Here is a 20,654-nt window from a genome sequence, read left to right on the forward strand (position 1 = left end):
ATGTCAATCAGCTGTGTCTTCTCAGCCCACATCAGTCAATCCCATGAGAGAGAAGAAAATCAATCCAGTTGTTTGATACTAAAATGAAACCAGACAAAACAACTGGTGGATTAACTCAATCTTTCACTTTTCAGTGGGTTTCAGACACTCCAAGTAAGACCCAGTCATCATCTTGGAAGGGCATTGCTTAATTCTAGGCTTCTTCAACTGACTTGAGTTTGACAAAATGTTTCTCAGGGTGTTTTAACTGGCATCTCTATTTGTTGGCAGATAACACTAAGGCCTGATAAAAGCTTTTTTTTTTTTTTCCAAGTGAAAAGTTGATGAGAAAATTAAGAAAATAATTGGTCATTAGGCATCTATCAGTGGGGGACCTCAAACACCAAAATAAAATTTCAATTTCAATTCACATTCTGGGTAGTCCTTATGAAGTGTTTATGCAGGTATCAGTATTTGGTCTGTTTACATACTATGTCATCCTATATAGGTATGCATATAGCTATGAGAGGTGGCTTAGTGTACTGGCTAAGAAATCAGCCTTGAGGTGAGGGTTGCTTGGGTTCAAGTGCTTCTTCCTACGCATACTGGCTGCTTGACCCTTATTGCTTAATCTTGGTGCTCTAGGCAACTTTCTTAGACTAGTTGCAAGGAAAATGCCCACCTACAGTGGTAGAGGGAATTTCCTCCCCTGAAAGTTACAGATAGATAGGTAGATAGACAGATAGATAGATAGATAGATAGATAGATAGATTGTTGTGTTTGTCTTTCATTGCCAAAGACCATGCCATCAGAGAAATGATGACATGACTTGTACTTGACTTTGTTTTGAGTGAGGGAGGGCTGTGCAAGGTCACCACCCTCACTTCTCCTCTGGAGCCATCTGGATCCATTGACTAGATAGATAGATGTAGATGGATAGATGGACAGACAGATAGAACGACAGGCAGACAGGTGGTTGGATGGATGGATGGATGGATGGATGGATGGATGGATGGATGGATGGATGGACAGAACAACAGGCAGACAGACAGACAGATAGACAGATAGATAGATAGATGGACAAATGGATAGATAGATAGGCAGACAGATAGACAGAGATAGATACACATATATACATATGTACATACATATATACCCATATACTTTATTATACAGATCTAGTTCCTATATAGTCTCCTATATGGTTTTATTGGGTTACGGGAGATGTGGTTTGCACTGGTCCAATGATTTCATTTGTATGAATGGATGAATGAATGAATGAATGAATGAATTAATGAATTAATACCTTACATTTAAGGAAAGTCTCTGCTTTGCAACTTAGAGACTGAGAGAAGTGTCTTGACCACTGCAAGGTTACATGACCTGCCCATAGTCACACAACCAGTATATGCCAAAGGGAGGACTTATATATAGGTCTTCTTGACTCCAAGGCTGGCTTGCTAACAATATTCTACCCTGTTTCTTATGTAGTTGTATGTACACACAAAAATTTCATTGGTAACAATAACAGTACATTCAGAGCAACCACAAAAAGAAATCAGGATGGAAAGGAGCTTGAAAACTAAAATTACATTCTATTTGATTTTCTTAGGACTCTTTCAGTGGTTTGGCGGGTCTCTGAATGTATTTCTTTCTGTCCCCAGATCGCACTGACATGGGGAGCATGACAAAGCTACAAGACTGACTGTGAAGCTAAGGAGGGGGCATTGACCAATTCATAACAACACGGGAAAGATAAGTAGTTTTGAAAGTTATAAGCACTCTGCACAATGACTATCTGTGATTCCAGAGGACCTGAGATGGGGAAGCATGGTGCCCATTTCCTAACATAGAAGTAAGGACTGAATGTACAAATCGGAAGGTATACTTTTTTGAATATGGTGAATAAAGGAATTTGTTTTGCTTGATGACGTATGTTTGTTACAAGGAATTTGTTTTGCTTTTTATTATTACAGGAGGTTGAGGAAGGTTTCCTATAGAAGGTGGGATTTTAATTGGGACTTAAAGGAAGTCAGGGAAGCCAGGAGGTGGAGATGAGGAGGAGCATTCCAGGCATGGTGGACAGCCAGAGAAATCACCCAGAGCCAGGAGATGGAACAGTCCAGAGGCCAGTGTCACTGGATTGAAAAGTGTGCGTTGGGGAGTAAAGAGTAAGAAGACTGGAAAGGTAGGAGGGGACCAGGTTCTAAAGGGCTTTAAATGTCAAACAGAGCATTTTGTATTTGATCCTTGAGGCCATGGGAAGTCATTGGAGTTTACTGAAGGTGGCATGAGTGGACTTGCATTTTAGGAAAATCATTTTAGTGGCTGAATGGAGGATGGTTAAGAGTAGGGAGAGACTGGAGGAATGCAGACCCACTGGAAGACTCCAGGCATGAGGTAACGAGGGGCTGTAATGAGGAGTCCAGAATGATTCCTTGTTCAATTGAGCCTCAGTAATGTTCTGAAGACTTTTCTGGGTACCAGACCATGATGCTTCCCTTGTTAATGTCCCCAACTCATTTCTAAAGTAGAGGTCAGCTTTAGAGCCCACTGTGTCATACATAGCCTGTTGGTTACTCTATGTTGGAGGTAGGAGATTCTGATCCCAAGACAAGCTTTTTCCATTACGTCATGCTGCCTTCATTTTTTTAATTTTACGGAATTTTATAATATATTATATAATGTAATGAACACTACCACTGCTATTGGCTCACAGATATGCAATGCATAGTGGCAGCTAGGTGGTGCCCTAGTGCATAGAGCACTAGACCTAGAATTAGGAGTAAGTCTGGCCTCACACACTTACTAGCTGTGTGACCTTGGGCAAGTCACTTGACCCTGTTTGTCTCAGTTTTCTAATCTGTAAAATGAGCTGGAGAAGGAAATGGCAAACCACTCTAGTATCTCTGCCAAGAAAACCCCAAATGGGGTCATGAAGAGTTGGGCATTACTGAGAGACCAGGCAACAACATGTATGGTACATAACAGAAATAATGCTAGATTTGGACTCAGAAGACCTGGCTTTGATTGGATCAGATTTGTATTAACTATTGTCCCTGAGCCTCAGTTTCCACATTCATGAGATGCAAGAAATAGCAGGGGGTAGCTGTGAGTAAAATGCCTAGTAAACCTTAAAGTGTTATGTAAACGTGAGTCATTATTGAAGGGTTAAGCTTCCTCTAAGATTAGTCTCCTAACTCCCATTCCCATTAGCAGGATTACCGCTTCTTTCGCTTGGGTTCTAAGGGGTAAATCTGAGGGGCCGTAGTCTCAAATACTTTAGCTCCTAAGCTTCCACTGGTGTGTTCTGTAGTAATAATCAATACTCAACAATGACTCCATTTTAGAAAAGGCATTTACTGATAAGGAAGAGTAATACTGAATACAAGCCAGGGTCACCCAAACCTGGGCATTTTCTCTTTGCCTATAGAATGTAGTTGGGGAGAGTAAGCTTAAGTTGACAGTAGAGTGGTAGAGAATACACGTGGCCAAGGGGAACTTGGGTACTTCCCAACTCTTGAAGTCATTTTTCTCTCTTTGTGGGGCCCTTATAAAGTTCCGCTTAGGTGTAACTCCATACTAGATTGGCAGCTCAACTGGACTTTGTAGAATTGATAGCCAGCACTTCTTTCTACCACAAGGGGGTGCATTTCCTGAAACAGCCACATCATCCTTGGCCAAATGTCTTTCCCATTCATTTTCAGTTGCCATTGTCAACCAGTACTGCTCCAGTGGCTGCCTCTGCTCAGACTTTTGGATCTCCTGAACTCACAAGGTCACCTGAACACTTCCAGCTCAGAATACTCATCGTCCCAAGAACAAAAAAGGAGGTGAGTTTAAGTTGCAGTATGGGAGATTTAGGTCAGATAGGAGGAGGGATTTCCTCATATGGCTGACTTCACTTCATAGAGTATAGCTTGCTGAGGTCTCCCTTCTGAGAAGCTGTTAAAAAGTAGGTTAGATTTTTATCTTATTTGTGTTGCTTAAAGGATGAAGCTGGACTAGCTGACCTGTTAAAAACCCTTCCATCCCTAAGATTTTATGATAGCAGGAGGTTATCATGCACAATTTTTGGTTATTTGTAATCTAGAAGGGTTTAGAGAGCAGGGATAATTAATTTTTCTTTCAAAAAAGAGCATTAGTCTTTTTTTTGTCCTTCATCTTTACCCAGTCACACAATAGAGTAGGCAAATGAATTCTCCCTGGGATTTCTCCTTTATCCCATCCCAGTTCCAATGCACATGCAATTGAGAAGTGAAATGATACAAAGGTCAACTGTCCCCTCCTCATTTGATTGCCCCCTTGATGACTCTATCTTTGCTGAAATACTACCTACCAAATGAATTGTGGCCCCATGGCTACAAAATAAGCCATCAAGACGAGAAACCAATCCATAAATGACAACATGGGTCTAGACGAATTGAGAATCAGCAGCTTCATGTATGTGATTTTCTCCTATGAAAAATTAGAATCCCAGAATCATAAAATTGAGAGGGACTTCAGAGGTGATCCCTGTACCCAGTACTAAAGCAGCATCCCTAACAAGTGGTCATCCAAACTGTTCTTCAAAAACTTCAAAGATGGGAAACTCACTACTTCCTGAGGCAACCAATTCTATTTTTAGACAGCTTGAAATGATCAAAAGTCTTTCCTTATGCAAAGGTTTCCCACAACCCACCTACAACTTACACTTCAGTGCTCCAATTCTGCCCTCAGACACTGAGAGCAAGCCTAAGCCTTTTCTCAAACTTTGAAGTATTTGGAGATAAAATAATCTGATAGTATACTAAAAGGGTTATAATAATAAGTATTCCCTTTGACAGAGCTAGGTGGTGCAGTGGACAGAATGCCAGTCCTGGAACGAAGAGAACCTGAGTTCAAATGACCTCAGATGCTTACTAGCTGTGTGATCCTGGGTATCTGCCTCAGTTCTTTATCTGTAAAATGAGCTGTAAAAGGAAATGACAATTATTTCACTATGTTTGCTAAGAAAACCCCAAATGGGGTCATGGAGAGCTGGACATGACTGAAACAACTCAACAACATTGACCCACTGATCTGATAAGAAGGAATATAAATTTGAGTGTTAGCCAAAAGAAAACCTCTTCATTCAGAGATCAAAGAGCTAGAATTAAAAGAACTCTTAGAAGCCAGGTAGTTCATTATTTCACAGATGAGGAAAATGAGTCTCAAAGAACTCAGGTTGTCCAAGGTCAGGCAGGTAGTCAGTATAAAGATTACAATCTGGGTCCTCCAACTCCATACCCAAAATTCCTTCTACTATACCCCACTGCCTTCTCTTATTTATAGCACGTATTCATGCTTCTGAAAAACTGGAAACAACCTAAAAACCCAACAGTTGAGGCCCTCTGGCTGTGACAGACTGTGGTATATCAATTAGGTGGAATGCTAGATGTAATTAAGAATGACAAATACGAGAAATATTTATATGAAACAATGCCAAGTACAGAAAGCAGGGTGAGTTTGGTATACAAATTGATTACATGAAAGGAAAAAAAAGTATACACAAACACAGAGGGGTATAGACAAAAAAAGGAGAAGGAGTGACTGATAAATTATAGCTAGCTAGCTCTCTGTTGGAGATTATTTTTAAAGTTGTTAATGGGTGTTAATGTGTCTTAATATGGTTCCTGTAAAATAGGCTTACTTCAAGTTAAGTCTACCATTTAAAAAAATATCTGAAGATAAGTTATATACTCCATCAGTCTTCATTTTGAGCTTGTTTCCAGCAGAAATGTTCATTTTTTTTTTTTACATTTGTTCAGAGCTCACCAAGAGTTTTCATGAGCTGTATTGCCCAGCTCCTTTAAGATCCTGGGAAATGATTTACCAAGGTCAGATCAATTGAACTTAACTCATCAAAACTGGTTTTAATTCCCTGTTGATCATGTTATTTCAGTCCATTTCAATCTGAAGACCATTCTCCTCTCTAGAGAAACAACAATAAAAAAACAAATAGGAGTTGAGTAGTTCTATCTTCTCTCCATTATCATTTAATATTCTTCCTCTTGCTTCCAACAAGCACATGCAAAGGATCCATGATTTTGTCAGAGTGGGGAATTCCAGTGTGGGAACTTCCTCTGCCAAAGCAGATCACTATCTGTGTAGGACTTAGTCAATGGGTCCTAAGTAATTGTCTGAGGCACATGAAGGTTGTTGTTGATGAGTCGTGTCCAACTCTTCATGACTCCTTTTTGGGGTTTTCTGGGCAGAGATACTGGAAAGGTTTCCATTTTCTTCTCCAGCTCACTTCACCGATGAGGAACTGAGACAAACGTGGTTAAGTGACTTACCCAGAGTCACACAGCTACTAAGTGTTTGAATCCAGATTGAAACTCAAGCCTTCCTGACTCCACATCCAGTGGCACCTAGCCGCCCTAACTGACTAACCTAAAGGCACCGAGATGGTGCAGTGAGTAGAGCAGTCCAACTTGAAATCAGGAAGACCTGGGTGCAAATCATGCTTCAAACACACTAGCAGTGTGATTCTGATCAGAGCACTTAATGTCTGTCTGCCTCAGGTTCCTCATCTATAAAATGAGGGTAATAATATAATCAATCTAATTATAACAAAGTAGAATAATAGGCATATTATTATGTCACATTATAATGTCATATGATGTCTTATTATGTTATATTAACTCCCTAAGGTTGTTGTGAGGATCAGATGAATAAATATTTGGAAAGGACTTTACAAAACTTGGAGCACTATAGAAATGCTTGCTATTATTACTCAGCTAGGATCAGTCACGGGATTGAACCTAGGTCTTCTGGGATCTAAACTCAGAACTCTATGTACTTGGTTGAGGGATCAAGTCTGGCCCCAACAAAGTTTCAAAATCCCTTTATTGAAAATCTTAGCTCATTTTGGACTTTCCATTCTCATAGGAATAACATGAGAATTAGCTCCTATTTAAATGTATTTAACATGTTTATAATGGAATATTTACATATTTTAGCAAAGTAGCAGCATGACACTAGTTATGCCCAGGAAGTTGAAAGTTTGGGATAGTCTAAGTAAAATAGTTTTTGGGAGAAAACCTGGTGAAAGTGTTTTTGTTTTTTTAATTTCTAAGGCTTTAAAAAAATCTCTAAAATATTGTCCACATACTCTTAGAAAGCCTTGCAGCTCATACCTCTGGCAGCTGATCTCCTTTGGCATGTTTAGGTGATTGAAGTGAAGAACTCAAGACTCTAGGAAATAAAGGATTTCAATAATCCACCAGTCAACAAGAATTGAGTAATTGTTATGGGCTCAGCACTGTATTTAAAATATAATTAGAGAGGGAGATGCCTATTAGACAGTATACTGCAAAGGGCCAGCCCAACTGGGGAGAGTTCAAGCCTGAACGAGGGCTGAGGACATGCTACTTTTGGCAAATAAGGTCTGGTTAAAATGGCAATAAAGCACAACCTTTATCAATGATTGACAGCACTGACCTCAGGAAAAGCAGTGGGTAAGTGTGTGGTGAGGCAAGAGTATAAGCCAAAAAAGAAGATAGCCTAAAATAACGACCGTCAGCCTGAAGGACCATAGATTTAGGATTTATCTAGACCAACTGCCTTATTTTACAGATGAGGAACTCACAGGCTAAATGATTTACCCATGTTCACATAGCTAGTAAGCTTCCAAGTTCAATCTCAAACCCATGTCTTACGTCAACACTGGTGCTTTCTTTCCCAGGTGGAACAAAATTTAGAATGAAAGAACTTAATTCACTTGTCCCAGTCTCCTGATTGATTACTGGCCCCCAAATCATTGCACCACACATTGTACCATTTCATTTTGTAGGAGAGGAGACTGATGTCTTCTCTTCCAGTTTTATAGTGTGCTTTTATGTCATATTATCTCATTTCATACTCCCATCTCTGTGAACTAGGCAGGGCAGGCATTGCAGATCTCCATTTTACAGATGAGCAAACTGAGGTTTAGAATGGCTAAGCAGAAGTAAGATAACTTAATCTTTCTTTGATGATAATGTAGATAGAGAAATTAATACATAATATATTCAATCTCTGTTACCCTGGGGACACATCTCAGCTGCACTTTAATGGGGGGAAAATAAAGAAATCTCCTGCTATGTCCTGTGGAAAAAGAAACAGTGAATTGCTTCTTATATAATATCAGCTAAGGAAAGGTCTTATGGTGTAGATGTAATTTTTAAAAGGCATAGGATGTTAGATCTGGGCAGAATCATAGAGATTATTTAACCTTTAACCTTTATTTCACAAAAAAGGAAACTGAGACCCAGAGAGATTGCATGACTCATTGGTGACCCAGCCTGGCCCCAAGACTGGGTCTTCCATGTTTTATCTGAATACTCTTTCTATCTCATTATGGCTTGTTAGCTGAAGAACAAGCTGATTGGTGCAGATACAAATTAAGAGGAAATGAAAGTTGTGGAGTAAAACAAAGTTGATCTTAGGCACAAATAAACCAAGAGCCCCCTAAAGAGTAAGTTCTGGTGATAGTCCAAAGCCCTTGTTTTACAGATGAGGAAAATGAGGTCTGGAGAGATTAAAGGACTTGTCTAAGGTCATCCAGCTAGCACACAGCGGAGGGGATTTGACCCCAGTTCAATTGTGTGTCCTCCCAGCTCCAGAATACTGATTACTGGGGACATGGCCGATCAACTGGTAATGTGCTATAATAACAGAGATTACTCCCACTAAGTGCTGGGCACCTCTAAGATTCCCTTTGAGTTAGGTGGAAAAGTACTGACAGGATTGGGTATTTTCTAGGTGGCTAATTCTCTTAGACTAGAGGATTAGAGCCAGGCCTACAGACCCAGGGCTTGGGGTTTTATCACTGCTACAAGATGAAACTTTTCTTAGCTGGTTTGGCACAAAGTCCAGTTAAAGGGAAATCAGAAACTCAAGGTACGTGACTTCCTATCTCTGGTGGAAAGGAAAGGCAGCAGCTGAGAGGAGGTAGTAATTTTTTTTGAGTATTTCTGATAGTTTTACCTCTTCCAGGATGTTTTTTTCTTTTCTTTTTCTTTTTTGATGAGTATTGAAAAGTTAGACTTTATTGTGACTCTTCTATCTATCTGGGATTTAGGTCTAATGAGATGTGATCATTCCCATTTTATAGATGAAGAAACTGAGAGCTGAGGTGATTTACCAGGGATTAGTTAACTCATTAACTAATGAGTTAACTAAACCAGTTAACTCAACTGCACTAATCAACTTGTTCTTCAGCTAACAAGCCATAATGAGACAGAAAGAGTACTCAGATAAAACATGGAAGACTCAGGCTTGGGTCCAGGCTCTGTCATCAATGAGTTATGTAATCTCTATGGGTCTCAGTTTCCTTTTTTGTGAAATAGACTCTTCTATCTCCTAGGACAATGTTTTTTTTTTTCTATTACCACACTTCCTCTCTGAGTGGAAGGTAAATAAACAAGGATTTGATGGCAGTTGGAGCCTGCCAGAAGGTTTTCAGGAGCTAGCTTGGGAAAGCCACCATCCCTTTGTGGGCCTTAGTTAATGCCTTTGCAAAACGATGGGGTTGGGAATCTAAAAACCCCAAATCTAGCCTTATATCAACTGATAGAATGACTTCCTCCTCTCCAGAGAAATGGAGAGGGAATAACTCAAAATAGGTGGAAGTTAGCCAGTGCTGAGTCACTCACAAAAATATACCCAAGAGAAGCACAATACACAAATGTGTGTATGCAAATATATATGTGTATGCACATGTCTGCTTATATATTTAATATGCACATGCATGAGAATATACATGCACCACATATATATGAACACCCATAAGCAAGCATACATACCGATGTGCATGTGTGTGTACACAAAGGATCATGCATTACAAGGCATGCACACATACATGTGCATGTATGGATGTACAACATCCATCTCTGCAAGGCACCACATGTGTTGATGTGCATGTGCACACATGTACACACATGCATATTCATATACATATACTTAAATCCTACTTTGAATGTTCACTACCTCTATGATTTGTGGCAATTCACTTAACCTCTCTGGGCCTCCATTTCCTCATCTGTAAAATGAGGGGTTGGACCTCTCAGGTCCCATCTAACTGTAGATCTGGAATCCTGTAAGTATAGCTATTCCCTACCTGGAATGGGTCCCTCTTTTCTCTGCCTCTTGGAATTCCTAATTTCCTTCAAAGCTTGGCTCAGGTACCACTTTCTTCATTAGGTCTTTCCTAATCCCCCTGCCCTCCCCTTGTGCCTCCCTTCTTCTCCTCACATTACCTTGTATTTCTTTTTCATTCATCATATAGCCCCCACCCAATCTCTTCTTTGGCCCTTTCTGTTTAGAATGTCTCTGCTTCCCCACTGGATACAGTGTCTCCTGTTAGTTAAGTAATTACGTTTCAAGGCAATATGACCAATGTGGGGTGCAGGGAAGAAAAAGGAATCCTCACATTCACAGGGGTCTCCTCTATAGGTAGCACCTAATTTGTAATCTCTCCCCCCTTTACATGTTAGATAACTGCTTGGAGGATGGGGCATCAAGAATGTGATTACCTCCTCCTGCAAGACCCTTACCTGACAATTACTCCTGAGATGTTTGAACCCTCAGTGACTTAATCAGAGAGCTGTTCATCCTCCAAAAGGTCTCAGAGGGTAGACACATCTCTACCGTTTCATTAACATCTTATGATTATATTCAGGGTTTTCTGTGACTATATCAGTTGAGCTGAGGGAAATCGCATACCCCTCCATTACATTTTCATGTGCGTATTTCCTTTCCTTCATTAGAACATAAGCCTCTTGAGGGAAGGGCTTGTTTCATTTTTGTCTTTGTACCTCCAGCACATAATGTGGTATCTGGAACATAGTAGGTGACTAAAAAATACTAGATGCGTTTATCATGCTCAATACATATATGTGCATACATATAATATACACATATGCGTACATATATGTATATGTATGTATATATACATATACACATGCACACACAAACATATACACATATTCACATAGACACACATACATTCTTGTTGTGTACTTCTATCCTTGAAAGTAGTGATGCCACAGCTCCCTCTCTAGGAGGAAATAGACAGCCAAAAGAGTAACAAGATACTGAAAAATAATCTTTCCAAACGGGCAAATCCATACAGAAATAAAGAGGTGATATTGGAAGAATTAGCAGAACTTAGGAAGGATATCGAACTAAGCCAGTCTGTTGCTGAAAAACGTCAGCAGCTCCTCAATTCAATTTCAGTACTGAACAAGGGACAGATTAACTTGAAGCTCTCAGCTTTATGTGCCATGGAGCTGAGAGAGAGAGAGAGAGAGAGAGAGAGAGAGAGAGAGAGAGAGAGAGAGAGAGAGAGAGAAAAGACTTCAAGAGAGAAGCAAATTAACTTAACCTTCAAGGTAGAAGACTGTAATAATAAAAAAAATGGGAAAATTAACTTCATTTTCACAGGTTGTAAAAAACAAATAGATGGATATGATAGAAGAGCTTTATACCAGAATAGTTATCATGGTAATGAGGGATCTCTAGATTTGAGAGAGAGAAGGAACCTGAGAGAGCTAGCTATCTGAACTCCTTTATGAATAAATGAATGAAAAGGCAATGGTTAGGAGCATACTGGGGAGTCAGAAACTGTGCTAAACCTGGGGATACTAATAGAAAAAGAAAGATCAGCCTGCCCACAAGAGGCTTGCCTTCTAATGGGGAGGACACTACATAAAGGAGTATGGGGGCTAAGGAGGGATATTTTGGTCATTATTTTATAGATGAGAAAATGGAGGAGTTAAGTATGTAGCCCAGCTACATACTGATTGAGGTGATAGACCTAGAACTGTAATCCAGACAATGCAGTGCAGTAGGAAGAAAGCTGAATTTGGAGCCAAGTAGTCAAAAAATATTTCTTAAACTGCCTACTATGTCAGGAGGGCAGCCAGATGGCTCAGTGGATAGAGCACTGGACCTGAATCAGAAAGACTTGAGTTCAAATCTGGCCTCACTGACTGGGCGAGTCACTTAACCCTGTTTGCCTCAGTTTCCTCATCTGCAAAATGAGTTAGAGAAGGAAATGACAAACCACTCCAGTATCTTTGCCAAAAAAATACCCAAATGGGGTCACAAAGAGTTATGTTATGACTGAAAAATGACTCAACAACATTATGTCAGGTGTTTTGCTAGGCACTGTGGATACAAGTACAAATGAAACAATCCATGGTCACAAGGACCCTGTGACACAAGTTCAAATCTAGATTCTTCCACTTACTACCTTGTATGATCTTGGGCAAGTCAGTGTCTGAGCCTCAGTTTCCTTATTTGTAAACTAAGAGTCAAGAAGAAAGATTCAATGAGCTTTGAGTTCTTCTAAATCTTTGCTCTTTTGTGAACTCTAATTTAGTGCTCTTGCCATTGCAGAAAAGAGAAATCCCCTCAAGGGTAAATGTAAAAAGTGTATTTTAATTTTTAATCTCAAAATTGAATAGATACCTAAGGGACCTTCTAATAATGCTTCCAGACATGAAAGCATGGTTCAAAGACAATGCTTAAAGAATCAGGCCAAATTGGATCTTTACATTGAAGATTACAGTGTTCCAGCTTCCTCGTTTATAAAATGGGAATAAAAATACAACCTACCTCCTGGGGTTGTTGTGAGGATCAAATGTGAGAAAATGCAAAGAATGTCGCAAACCTTAATGTGCTATATGTCGTTGTTGAGTCATTTCCGTCATGTCTCACTCTTCATAACCTCATTTAGGGTTTTCTTGACAAAGATACTGGAGTGGTTTATTATTTTCTTCTGCAGTTCATTTTACAGATGAGGAAACGGAGGCAAACAGGGTTAAAGAACTTGTTTAGAGTCACATAGTAATAAGTGTCTGAGGCTGGATTTGAACTCAGGTCTTCCTGACTCCAGGTTCAGGACTCTATCTGCTGCACCACCTAGCTGCCTCCTGATGTGCTATTTAGCCATTAGCTATTCCTAATACTTACTACGTGTGCAGCCCACCTCCTTTTTCAAGTCATCCATGTCTTTGATACTTCATTTTCCTAAGTTGTCATTGGCTATATGTTGTAGTACTCTTGTACTTAACATGTATCTTTCCATTATTTTTTTGAGGGAGGGGGGTCTGTGAAATTCTGATTCTTGTGAGATCACAGTGTTCTGTGATTTGCTTTGGTAATACTGCTCTCTTCTGATATTTTGCCTTCTTATTCTATTTTGTTACTTGATAATCCATCCGTCCATCACAATGTGGTTCCAACCTACTTCTTCACAAATAATGTGCACAGAATTCTTCTTCAAGCAGCTGGGTGGAGCAGTAGATAGAGGGTCCAACTTGGAGTCAGGAAGACCCAAATGCAAATTTAGCCTCAGACACTACCTGTATGACACTGGGCAACTCCCTTAACCTCTGTTTGCCTCAGTTTACTCAGCTGGAAAACAGGAATAATAATCACTGCTGTCTTGTAGGTTTGTTCTGAGTATCAGAGGAGGTAACATTTGTAAAGTGCTTGGCACACCTGGCACATAGTAGGTGCTATATAGCTGCTTGTTCTTTTCTCTCCCTTCTCCGTCAAGCACTTTGTGGTCTAGCTACCCTGACCTTGTCAGTCTTTACAGCTGACATCTCACCTCCTGTTTCTGTTTCTTTGCATTAGGTGTTCCACATTTAGAATCTCTTAAAATCCCTTATCGCCTTCAAAAAATGTAACTTAAACACTACATCTTACATGAGGCATTTTCTCATTCCCCCAATGTCTTCACCCCCTTGCAAATAAGTTTGTATTTATTTTATGCGTATTTTGCTTCTGCTTATGTGTAATATGGGTTGTTTCTCCCTAGAGAACATAAACTCCCTGAAGGCAAGGAATATTTCATTCTTGCTTTTGCATACCAGCTTCTAATGTCTGGTACAGTTAGACCCTCCAAAGTTCTATCATGGATCTCCTCTCTCTCTACCATTTTTCTTCCTATAGGTGTTATTGTCCTCTCTGTGCTTAGAATCTCTATATTCTGAGCTAAACTTTCTCCTGAGCACCTATTCTACATTTCTAACTAAATGCTCAACATCTTCCTCTGGGTATCCTATTGATAGTTTAAATTCAGCAATCTGAAGTCAAATTTGTCATCTTTTCCCCCTGACTCTGCCCATCTTCCCAATGATGTTATTTCTATCAATGGCACCCCCATTCTCTCAGGTTCATAACCTCATAATTCATTATTGACTCTTCCTTCTCCTTTATCCTCCTATCCAATCATTCCCCATGGTCTGTCAGTCCTACTTCCATAACACACCATATCTTGCATCCATTCACTTTTCTCTGCTCAGAAAGCCATCAGCTTAGCATTTTAAGGTTTATAAAGTGATATCTTAAAAAACAATCTAGAAAGTAGACAGTATAATCCCTATTTTATAGGCCTGGAATTATAGCAAGGCTAAGTGACTTGCCCAGGGTCACATAACTAAGAACTTTTATAACTGGATTCAAAGTCAGATCTGTTTTTTGACTTTTTCATCCTTCATTTTTTTCCATATTACCACATTGTCTTCACATGCCATGAGCCAGAATAGCCAAGGACTTTTTAAGGATGAATAAAAGATTCAGACTTACCTAAGTAGTATATTTGCTTGGTGTCATGTGCAAGGAGTCAAATTAGCTGTGGGTCAAGGGTGGGAGGAATCTCCCCTTCCCCACCCCTGTTTATAGGAAGTCTAAGGGAATAGTACAAGGAGTCCCCCTGAGGGGAGAAGGAGAGGAAAAGGGAAAGGGAGAGGGAGAGATAAGGGGGAAAGAGAGAGGGAGAGGGAGGACAGGAAGGAGGGAGAGAATGGGGAGGAAGGAACATCTCACAACAGATGGGATGTTCTCTATTGTATTAGAAATACATAGATACCAATACTGTTACCTGTTTCCATTGAGTATCTGCTGTGTGCTAGGATTTCAAAGATGAAAAATGAAGCAGTCTCTGACCCCACAGAACTTATCTTTTTTTGGGGGAAAATAAGGTGTGAACACATACTATAAGGACTATATAACATGCACACAAAAGATAGTGCATATGGATGCCATCGAAATCAAGCAGTAATATATTATAAAGGTTAAAGCAAGGATTGATTGCTCAATACCTCAACACCAAGCAGTCTAGCCTTCAGTATTCCCAAGGAAAATTCCATTTGATGTCTTAAGGCTTGAAGCAGATCCTAATGGACACTGTCTTTGTTAAAAGCACTTGGGCACAAGAGGCATTGATATTAGACATTGTTTATGTTTCCAAAGACATTTACATTTCAAGAAAAAATGTCATAAATTTGAGACTGGACAATGGACAAAGGTGGTAACTTTAGTGGGTTGACAAATGCAAACACAGATAAACCTTCTCCATTTGTTACTCCTAAGAAACAGTTCAGTTTGCAAGCTATCTGCACATATTTTAATCTCCCAGGCAGCCAGAGAGCACAAGGTCTATCTACAAAGGATTATGCTTTGTATTCAGCCCAGACTTACAATTTACTCAAGACTGGATTATATTTTAATTTAATCATTTTCCTTGAGTTTGATTCTATCTGCAGAGATGGGAACAATAACGCATTCAGAGCATGCCTGGATTTCCGGCAAACATTTTCAAAATGTAAAGGATGATAAGGGAATGGGCTAGAGGCTTAACAATTCAATTTTGCTACCTGGCACCAAAGAAGCCACACTTTCATCAATTCTTGCTGACTCCCCCACATCTCTATCTCTGAGGTCCTGTAAGGTATTGCTAAGGAGTCATTTAAGGCCACAATTAGAGTTAAGAATGTAAGTGTTCTTCCTCTCTTTAAAAAATAAAGCTAAGAAGTCATCATGAGGCTGATACCTCATCCAGGGGCTAGCTTGGCTACCCTTCCTTCTCCCTCTTCCTCATCTCCCTTTCTGTTGAGGGATGATGCTGATGAAGAAATTTTCTCCGAGTCACAGAGATGGTTTTGCTTTAGGGGGAGTCCCCTTGGCTAAATCATGAGGAAGGATGTTTTCTCCCAATTCCATTCCATTCTACAAGTACCAACCTTCTGTCAGGCACTCTGCTGGACACTCGCAGGGATGAGAGTGGGGAGGTAGAATGCAAAACCAAAAATAAAACAACTGTTGTCCTCAGTTAACAGTTAAAACAATCATTACACTCTATTGGAGGTGGGGGTGGGAAAACATACACAGATGAGTTTTAACAATTGTTGATTTTTGTCTTTCATTCTGGAAGAGGACCATGACATCAGACAGGTGATGCCATGACTTGCAGGTGAATTGGATTGGAGAGAGGAAGTGCGGTGCAAAGTCATCAGCCTCACTTTCTTCTCCATCTGAGTTCAGTAACAAGATAGAGATAGGGTGACTGGAGATGATCCCATAGCAAAAATATGGAGTAATTTTCAAGATGGTGGGAGCATGGGTTATTATGAGAAGGCAAACAGAGATTAAGTGACTTGTCTAAGGTCATATAGCTGGTAAAATGTCAAGACTAGATTTAAACTTAGGAATTCCTGAGTCAAGGTCCAGGATTCTCATCATTATACCACCTAAGTGTCCCAGATCTAGAAGTGGAAAGGACTTTAGAGACCAGCTAGTCTAACTTCTTCATTTTGTAGTTGAGGAAATTGTACCAACAATTGGGGTAATTTGGAAGGCTTTGTCTAAGAGGTGACCTCTGTCTTGATGGGGCTTTTACTAGGTAGAGGCAGGGCAAGAGAGCATTTCAAGTATTGGACAGAGCCAGTATAAAGGTTTTAAGGGTAGGAGATAGATCACACAGTAATGGACCTGGAGAGTAGACAGGTGATGAGTTAGCAGCCATGGGAAGAGAGATGGGGTATAGACCAAGCAGATGCCAATAAGCAAGGGAAACAGAAGATCTTATATCCAGAAAGACCGTCACTAAAACTTTCAACTCTAGAACCATCAGGGAGAGATAGGGTCTATGCTTTTACTGCCAGAGTTTTGAGTCTGGAGGTACTTGAGATGGCAGAAAAAGCATTGAATTGGAGCCAGGTTTGAGTCCCAGTCCTGTAATTTACTGCTCTTGTATGACCCTGGGAAAGTCATGTTCTCTCCTGGGCTTCAGCTTTCTCTTCTGAAACACGAGAAAGGTTGGACAAGAAGGTCTCTAAGAAAATCCAAGGCAATTCACTTCTGTATTAATGTATATCCCGGCTCTAAATCTGTGATCCTAAGAGTTGTCAGAAGTATGCCTAAAGGACAGAGATATTTGCAACAGAGTTTTCATAAAAACCAGACAAGATTGAACATACTATTAGCCAAATACGTTTTTATTGAATTGAATTCAAGTATAAATGCTTGAGCAAAACTCAGTAGATGCCTTTTTGTAGAAGAATTTGCAAAATGTGATGCCATTTTATCTGCCTGAGACCCAACTGTGATCATCTGAATTTGACAAATACCTTAATTCTCATCCACTTGGCAAAAACTAGACCCTCACAGGCAGTTTATCAATGACTCATTGGAGGATCCATTAAAAATTCTTTAGAAGAAGAAAGCACCAGTCATGATGAATTTGTTGGAGAATTTGACAAAAACTTTCAGTGACTGCCCAACAATTCACTTGTTGAATGAACAGCTTTCACGGGTGTTTTAGCAGATGGGAACACTCCCAGCTGATGAGCAGAAGCTTACAGCAGTCTTACTCAGACTTGACAAAAGCCCAACAAAAACAAACTCTCTTAGACCCAAATGCCTCTTTAACTAAGCCATGAAATTGCTGATCATCATGTGAACAATGATGGATGACTTTTATCTTGTACTTTAAGGCTAATGAAGCACTTTGCATACATTACCTACTTTCACAGAGTCTCCAAGTTGGTAGGGATTTGAGAAGCCAGTTAGTCCAACCTGTACCTGAACTAGAATGTCCTTTACAATAAACCTGATAAATGGTCATTGAGCTTTTACTTCAGGACCACTAATGAGCAAGAATCCACAGCCTCCTGAGGTAGCTCAGTCTACTTTGAAATATCTCTGTTTGTTTGCAAGTTGTGCCCTTTCATTTTTCAGTCGTGCCCAACTCTTCATGACCCCATTTGGGGTTTTCTTGGCAAATATAATGGAGTGGTTTGCCAGTTCCTTCTCTAGCTTATTTTACAGATGAGAAAACTGAGGCAAACAGGGTCAAGCGATATGCCCAGGGTCACCCAGCTACTAAGTGTCTCAGGCTGGATTTGAACTCATAAAGAGTCTTCCTTATTCCAAGTCCAGCACTCTATGCACTCTGGCACCACCCAGCTGTCCCAGTTGTTCCTTTACATCAAGGCAAAATTGGCTCTAGATTTTAACCCACTGTGCCTAGTTTTGTTCCCTGTGGCCAAGTAGAACAAAGCTATCCAATCCATATCTGAATAAAAATTTAGGCCATGCCTTATAGTTTGCAAAGCATTTTCAAGAATACATTCTTTTGGTCCTTACAACAACACTGTAGGGAGAGAATGACATATTATTATCCCCATTTTATAGATGAGAAAGCTGAGATCCAGAAGGATTAAGAGTCACTCAGGCAGCAAACATCAAGGTGGGATTTGAGCACAGGTCCTTTGACTCCAGAGTTAGGGTTCCTTCCACTGTGTGGCACAGCCTCCCTAGCAACAAATAGCAATAGGTGGATCAGTCACCGTGCATTTATTAAACACCTTCTAAGTACCATGCATGGCTAAGCACGAGGAATACAAAAACAGAAAGACAATTTCTGCTCCCAAGCAACTTACATTTTAATGGACAGGGAGGGAGAGGAAAGTATACTTAGTGGGACTGTGGCCAGGGAATTTTCTATCTGAGTAGTCATAGGAGTGATGAATGAAGCCATGGCATGGTAATTGTCATAGACTTTGCAGAAACAAGAGGGAGCTAGGTAATGCAGTGGACAGAGTACTGAGCTTGGAGTCAGGAAGACCTGAGTTCAAATCTGGCCTCAGACATTTACTAGCTGTGTGATTCTGAGCAAGCCACTTAACCCTGCTTGCCTCAGTTTCCAAATCTGAAAAATAAACTGGAAAAAGAAATGGCAAACCACTCCAGTATCTTTGTTAAGAAAACCCCAAATGGAGTTAGGAAGAAAAGGACACAACTGAAAAACCGCTGAACCCACATTGCAGAAACAATGACAGTGTTGGTTTTGTCTTCCAGATAAAGGACTGGAAAGTATGTACGGTGGTGGTGAACTATGTGATGAAAGCAGAGATGGTAAGATGTTCTGAGTTGTCCTGGAGCCAACATTTACTGTCTTAGTGACCTTAGGCAAGTCTTGTAAGGTTGATGATCCTCAGTTTCTTTATCTTTAATGAGGTTAATAATACTCATTCTGCTTAAGTAGCAGTATGATGTAGTGGCTAGGATACAGTACTGGCTTTGGACTCAAGAAGATATGGGTTCAAATCTTGCCTTTGACATTTCCTAGCTGTGATACCATGACTAAGTCCATCTGAGCCTCAATGTCCAATGCTAATAATTCTAGCACAGGGTTGTGAGGGTGAAAGAAGATAGAGATAGAGATTTACAAACTTTAAAATTTTAAATAAATGTTAGAATGAATATAAGGAAAGTTGTATAGAATGAGAACAGCTATTGAGAGCTGGGAAGGAATGTAGAGACTGTCTAGTCTAATCCCTTTATTTTATAGATGAGGAAATAGAGGGCTACCTAGGTTGGTTAAGAGACTTACCCAAAGTCACACCATAAACTTCAGAGTTGGGGCTGGAACCCAGTGCTTCTTCCTGGAGAACTAAAAATGGAAGGGGTTTTTGTTTGTTTTCTTGGTTCCCATGTTCAGTACCAGTGTGATCGTGGGTTAATCTCTCAACCTTTCTCAGCCTTTGTTTTTCCATCTGTTAAATAGAAATAATAGTCCTTGAACTACCCATCTTACCAGTTGCTGACCTTAAAGTGCTGTAGAAATATGAATTCTTATTATAGTCCAACATGAGGACTGTGCCATCTTTTTTTTGGTGTTCCTCAAAATGAAGTCCACCAGACTGATTCCTACCTACCCCTCCATCCTTGTTCTAGTGGAGAAGAAGCTATGTATCACAGCAGAGACCCAAGGAGAGGGCATGATTGTCTACCCACTGCTTAGCCAGACCTTCCAGTATGTTCTAAATACTCAAAGGAAATCTTGTGAATTCTTTGGCTATTCTGAAATAGCTGTGGAGCCAACAGTTTCAAGATTAAGAAGTGAAAACACAGCCTCCCACAGGAACCTGTTATCTTTTCTATTTTTGATGTCTTCTTTGGAGCTGAGGAAAATGAACACAACATCAACTTCCCCACATACTGTCTCTGTGAACTGAGAAAGGAGGGGTAGCTGCCACAACATACTTTCCTCTATGAGTTTTTAGCAGGATTAAGATGAGGGAAGGTTCTCCAGCAAAAGGCATCACCAGTACTTCCAGGTGACTCAGAGAGTGGCATTGGTGAGTCCAAGAAAGGGGATAGGAACTCAGGAGACTTTATTTACCACACTGTATGTCACTGACCCAGGCAGAAACAATCCCTGTGATGGGTAGAAGTGGAATGGTTACTAAGAGGTCAATATCTGGGTAGACCACCAGACGTGACTCCAAACTCTAGCTAGGGTAGCTAAAGGCACTCTCCCACACTGATTCAGACATCTATGGATACCCCTATGCTCCACAGTGCTAAAAACA

General features: G+C 40.2%; 1 long non-coding RNA gene across 2 annotated transcripts in view; it reads left to right on the top strand.

Annotated features, from left to right (window-relative positions):
* Positions 1 to 20,654, top strand: part of LOC140529885 (uncharacterized) — a 97,175-nt gene that overhangs the window by 37,572 nt on the left and 38,949 nt on the right. Inside the window, exons 2-5 of one of the 2 annotated variants that reach the window (XR_011975716.1) lie at positions 1,644 to 1,861; positions 1,956 to 2,167; positions 3,687 to 3,812; positions 19,138 to 19,194. This is a non-coding gene — a long non-coding RNA (uncharacterized lncRNA). The remainder of the gene's footprint in view (positions 1 to 1,643; positions 1,862 to 1,955; positions 2,168 to 3,686; positions 3,813 to 19,137; positions 19,195 to 20,654) is intronic. The other variant, XR_011975717.1, reaches the window with a different exon arrangement.

This window comes from Notamacropus eugenii, chromosome 2 (genome assembly GCF_028372415.1).
Source record: "Notamacropus eugenii isolate mMacEug1 chromosome 2, mMacEug1.pri_v2, whole genome shotgun sequence".
NCBI classification, from domain to species: Eukaryota; Metazoa; Chordata; class Mammalia; order Diprotodontia; family Macropodidae; genus Notamacropus; species Notamacropus eugenii.